General features: G+C 45.1%; 1 pseudogene; it reads right to left on the reverse strand.

Moving 5' to 3' along the window:
- Positions 1-558: 558 nt before the first annotated feature.
- On the reverse strand, positions 559-2,178 carry LOC146545751 (uncharacterized; annotated as a pseudogene).
- Positions 2,179-5,356: the final 3,178 nt, after the last annotated feature.

The raw sequence follows: 5,356 nt of genomic DNA on the forward strand, positions 1-5,356 counted from the left end.
TACAGTTATGTCACAAATAAGTGTGTCATTAGATTTCTTGCTGCTGTGCATGTCATGTAGCTATCCAATGAGAAGCTCCTAAAATATAAAATTTCACTTTGTACTTTCTCTGCTTTATTTCTGAGATTATGTTCGACTCATTGAAGACCTCTATATAAAACATCAGAAGCCACCTCACCTCAGCAAGATATGGATAATGTGCAAGTTCATGCCAAGTGTGGAACACTGAACTCTGTGTGTCAGTGTTTGTAGTCCCCGTTCTCGAGGTCTGGTCCACCGGGGGCTAGTGATCTCCCCTCGCCAGGGCCATTGCGACACGGACACCAATATGAGGATGTAGCAAATGGCGTTTATTGTGACTAAACAGCAACTTATATATCCCACACACTTTGTCTATGCCCCTTAAGCGTGTGTCATGACTTACATAGAAGAGCACGGGAGGTTCTATCGCGTCACAGCCCGATTCCTTGTTAATGCCTAATATAGCATCTCCCCCTCCCCATGCTCGGTAAAACCTTGCCCCGTTACAGCGCGTTATTCGCTTGCAGCCTAATAACTCTAGCGTAGGTTATATAGAGGGTGATACACTACATTCTTAGGTAATTCAAGCTGGGCTATTAGCCTAAGCATACGCCAGACTTTCATATACAATATAATTACAAGCATCAAACATATCAATGTTAGGATTACTAAAATCACAACCGGATGTAGCATGAAGTTTAATACCCCTCTTGCTGTTGGTGACCTTCCAAGAAGCGTCTCCCACCAACGGTGTTCTCCGTCCTTCTTCACCCTTTCTAGGACACAAAGTATCTCTCCCATGTCATGGTGAACAGTGATCAAGGTTTTCCGTCCATTGTCTCGAACGCGTTTTAGCTGCTGGTATAGATCATCATGTAGCAACAGTTTTCTTACCAAAGTAAGGTTCATTCCAATTGGGGCGGATAATACATCTTGAAACTGTGTGTAATTAGACTGCAGGAACTGATGTGATATAACCGGGACTGTGTAATTAAAGTCACATCCTACAATACAGAGATTTGAGTGATTACTGGCACCTACAGCAATATCATCTATGAGTATGGAATTACAAGAGGTCCTCATACAAACACACCCTTTTCCAATGTATATAAGCATTGTTTCAAGTGCCTCATTGGGATGGACTTCAAAATGACAAATGTTCTGTTCAGTATCAAGACAAGTGTCTCGAGCCTTAAGAGTATTACTCTCACAAACGAATCCTCACTGCTCCCGTACAGCACATGAGCTAACATCAATGGTTTGCCATTTTTCTTCATTTTGAAAAGCCCACACTCGATGTTCAATTGGATAAAGTATGACCCCATCACGGTTCGGTCCCAATACAATGATCGGGTATATTGTACATACTGAAGCACTTCGTATCATTAGGACAAAAGTGGTGGCATAGCTAGTAACAGGATCATAAGTAAAGTTAACTAAGTGCCACCAAGACTGAAATTTCCTTTCAAATTCATCTGCATTATCTCAAATCACCTTCCAAATCTCTGTAGGCAGAATACCTCCTTCACCTTCCCTCAAAATCGCTGCTACCATAGATTGTATCCATATTTGGGCTTGGATGCAGCTAAGCGCTAGAGAGGAATCATCTTGGGTCGCAGCGAGTGCATCCACAATTAACTGGTGGTCTTTCATATTCGTCCTTTCCCATTGAGGTAATACAGCTGATAAAAGCCACTGGTTGGCTCCCAGTGCTGATAAAGAGGACTGCAAGGGATGTCGTAGCGCATATAAATCGCTCATTGCTATACTTAGCTTATTTTCGAGCTCCTCAGCATCTATACTGTTTAACACACCCAAACCTGTTTCTGTTATGCCGGTCACATCTCTCCGTGTTCTCTTAATCGGGGCGAGGGTCCGCCAGTGCAACCACGTTAACCATCCTGCATAAGATGTGTGTAAAAATGGCGTACAAGTTGGTTTAATGATTGAAATGTTAGTCTGCATTGATAATTTTACTCGTTTGAGAGACCACATTGGGTTAAACACCACCTGTTGCTGGCCTGTATTTTTAATGACATATGGCCCGATCTCATAAATCTGTGGAGACAAAATGTTTTCTATTTTCTCCACAGTGGTAGGGCTCTTAGGAGGGGTTGATGTATGTGAGGTAACTGTTGTTTGCTGCCTGAGATCCATTTTAAATTTGAAGGATCACCCCAGGCTACCATGCACCCAGAGGCATACTACCGAAACAGGTTGGATCAAAGTAAAACAGTCCCATTGTTCAGTGGCGCAAGATTTACTTCCTTTCTCATTTGTCTCAACATTTGTTACTGATATTTGAGTCACTTTTTCATGAGTGGATTCATTAATCATCCGACATCCCACTTTTATCTCTTGCCCTGCCTCTCCCCAAAGTTGGGGAGCATCAAGGTTGTATAACCCAAAAGTTGAATTACAGCCCAAAGGCAAAGCACATCCATAACCCCATTCCTTCTCCAGGTATGTTTCGTTATTATGTAATACCACTATTAAGAGGGTTAAATCGTCAGAATATGTCCCCATGCTTCCAGTATGTCCCCTGTGGGCATGGGACCATGGCCATCCAACGGGTGTGGCAGAATTGTCACCAGCCTCTGCCTGGGCGACACCTAGTACAAGTACTATGAGCAAAAGCGAGAGCAAAAGCGTTACATTCTTAATCGGCGCTATCATGGACACCTTTCCTTCAGCGAGTGAGGTCTTCAGAAGCGGTTCCTTCTCCTGTTCTTCCTGTTCTTTAATGTGGCCTGCTTGGCCACATCCATCGCACGGTCCCTGGGGCTGTCGTGCTCCAACTGCAGCGACAATAGCCGCCACTAACCTTTCATTGGTCAGAGATGCTGTCTTTTGCTTATCCGGAATATATTTGATCATCTCCCCAGGCGTACCAAGCTGTGGAGCAGTGCGGAGAAGTTCCCTAATCTCCGGATGGCTTTGTTGCCAGAGACAGTCCATAATAACTGGACCTTGGGCCAATTTTAGGAGCTCTGACCCCTGTATGGCCTTCAGGAGTCTGTCCGCAAAGGCAGAGAATGACTCCATCGGCCCCTGGGTCACTTTGGTACAGGGGTCCACAGACTCCACGCCCTTGGCTACTCTCTTAAACGCTTGAATGTAGCCGCTATAAGCTTCCCTGGCCTGAGCCTAACTGCTTGTCCCTGGGGGGTTTCCATTCCCCTGACCATTCCCGCCAAGCGCATTAACGAGGACCCATGTAATGGGTAGCTAGGACTCGATTCCGCGACCCCTACAGCCGCTCGCAATCCTGCCATCCACTCTGAGGACCATAATATATACTGTACTGGAGACAGCACCATGTGCATCAAATTCGTTATGTCGTGAGGGAGAAGGGGACCTATAGATGACATGGCCTCTAAGGCATTCAGGGTGAGGGGTGAACTCAAGCCTCGCTTCTCCACGCAGTCTAGCAGGTGGTAATGCCCTTTGGATCGAGAGGTACCCACTCAGGTTTTCCTCCACTACTTACAATAACCAGGAAAACTTCCAACGACCTTCCCTCATCTATCAGGCTAGACCTGACCTTTCCCCAATCTGTTAGTGTGCCCCTCTTAGTTTCCCAAAACGAAGCTGCTTCTCCCTCCCCCCCACTGTCCTCTTCCCTCAGCTCCATGTCAGCCTCATAAGACGTCCGCTCTTCACCTCCCCTCCCTGCCTCCCTCAGCTCAGTCCTTGACTGATAAGACGTTATCTGCCAAGGAGAATCCTGATTGATCGCGCATTCTCTCATTTCCTCAAAAGGATATTGTGACCGTTGCAGTCGAGTGGATGGGTCTGGGTACGGCGGTGGGTGGTCAACATCTCGTCCCCCTTCATCAGGCGCGGCCAGGGCAGACGGCATCGGTCAAACGCAGTTGCCAGCTTGTCTGCCTCCACTGGGCATGGCATCACCCGAACACCTACAGGGTATATTGCTTCCCACATCCTCCCCCTTCCCCACCTGCCCATCATTCCGAAGATCGTTAATACTTTGTTGACTCTCACCCCGATTCCTCCACCAGCTGCTACAGCCATGCCTCCTGCTCCCCCCGCCAGCGGGGCAAGCCCGAGAAGCTGTCGAGCAGCCCTCGTCTCCTCTGCTGTTTTTAATATCCCTAGCACCAAACCCCATGTCTTGATCTCTGCACCCGATTGGGTGCTCATCGTGTGCTGTGCAAGCAGCAAAGTAATCTCATCCCACTTCTGGGGATTCAAAATATCCCTGGGGTCCTCACACACCCCCCTCTCACTCCAAGCGGGACACTACAGCAGCCAATTCCTTCTTAGAAGGCGTATGCTTGCTGCTGTAGTCCTTACACAACTGCAACAATACCTTAACAACCGATTCCATCCTGGCCAGGATCAGGTCTCACACTGGACCTCAGGTCACACACCAGACCTTGGGGGACATCAGGTGGGCGACGGGCTGACGATCCTCACACGGGGCACCACTTGTAGTCCCTGTTCTCGAGGTCTGGTCCACCGGGGGCTAGTGATCTCCCCTTGCCAGGGCCATTGCGACACGGACACCAATATGAGGATGTAGCAAATGGCGTTTATTGTGACTAAACAGTGACTTATATATCCTACACGCTTCGTCTACGCCCCTTAAGCGTGCATCATGACTTACATAGCAGAGCAGGGGAGGTTCTATCACATTAAATCCCGATTCCTCGTTAATGCCTAATACAACAGTGTTTTATCACAGACTCACCTTCCACATTCTCTATTTTGATGGTTTCTTTAGAAAAGAAAGAAAAAAAAAAAAAAAACAACACACAACAAATGAAAGCATCATTATTGATATAAACAAACAAACAAAAAAAAAAAAAAAACACATTAATTTTGCCATGCGTTTTGGTCATTATCCTTTCTGGCTTACGTTAGCACCATTGCTCTTATGCTCTTCTTCAAGTCAACAAGCTAGGTTTAATCCATCCTGAAGTGCAAATTATCATTGATAACTTACCAGACCAAATGGAATCCATTTCTGCTCAAATCCAATTCACAGAAGCACAGAAAAGAGTATTTTTTAGACAAAATGAAAATCAGGTAAAGTCATTTGCATTTAGATCAAAACTAGCAAATCTTAAATGTGCCCATTTTTATTTTTATTTTTGTTAGTGTGCCCAAATTATTTTGTAAATAATTCTTCTAACAAAAATACTTAAATTTATCAACAAATACCATATGTAGATACCCATATAAAACTACAAAGATCAAAAACAAAAAGGAAAACAAAAAACATAAATTACACAATGCTTAATAGCATATATATATATGTTTATCTATTTATCTATGAACTCCATATTTAAAAGTTGTAACAACAGAATCT

Source organism: Meleagris gallopavo, chromosome 1 (assembly GCF_905368555.1).
Source record: "Meleagris gallopavo chromosome 1, MGAL_WU_HG_1.1, whole genome shotgun sequence".
NCBI lineage: Eukaryota > Metazoa > Chordata > Aves > Galliformes > Phasianidae > Meleagris > Meleagris gallopavo.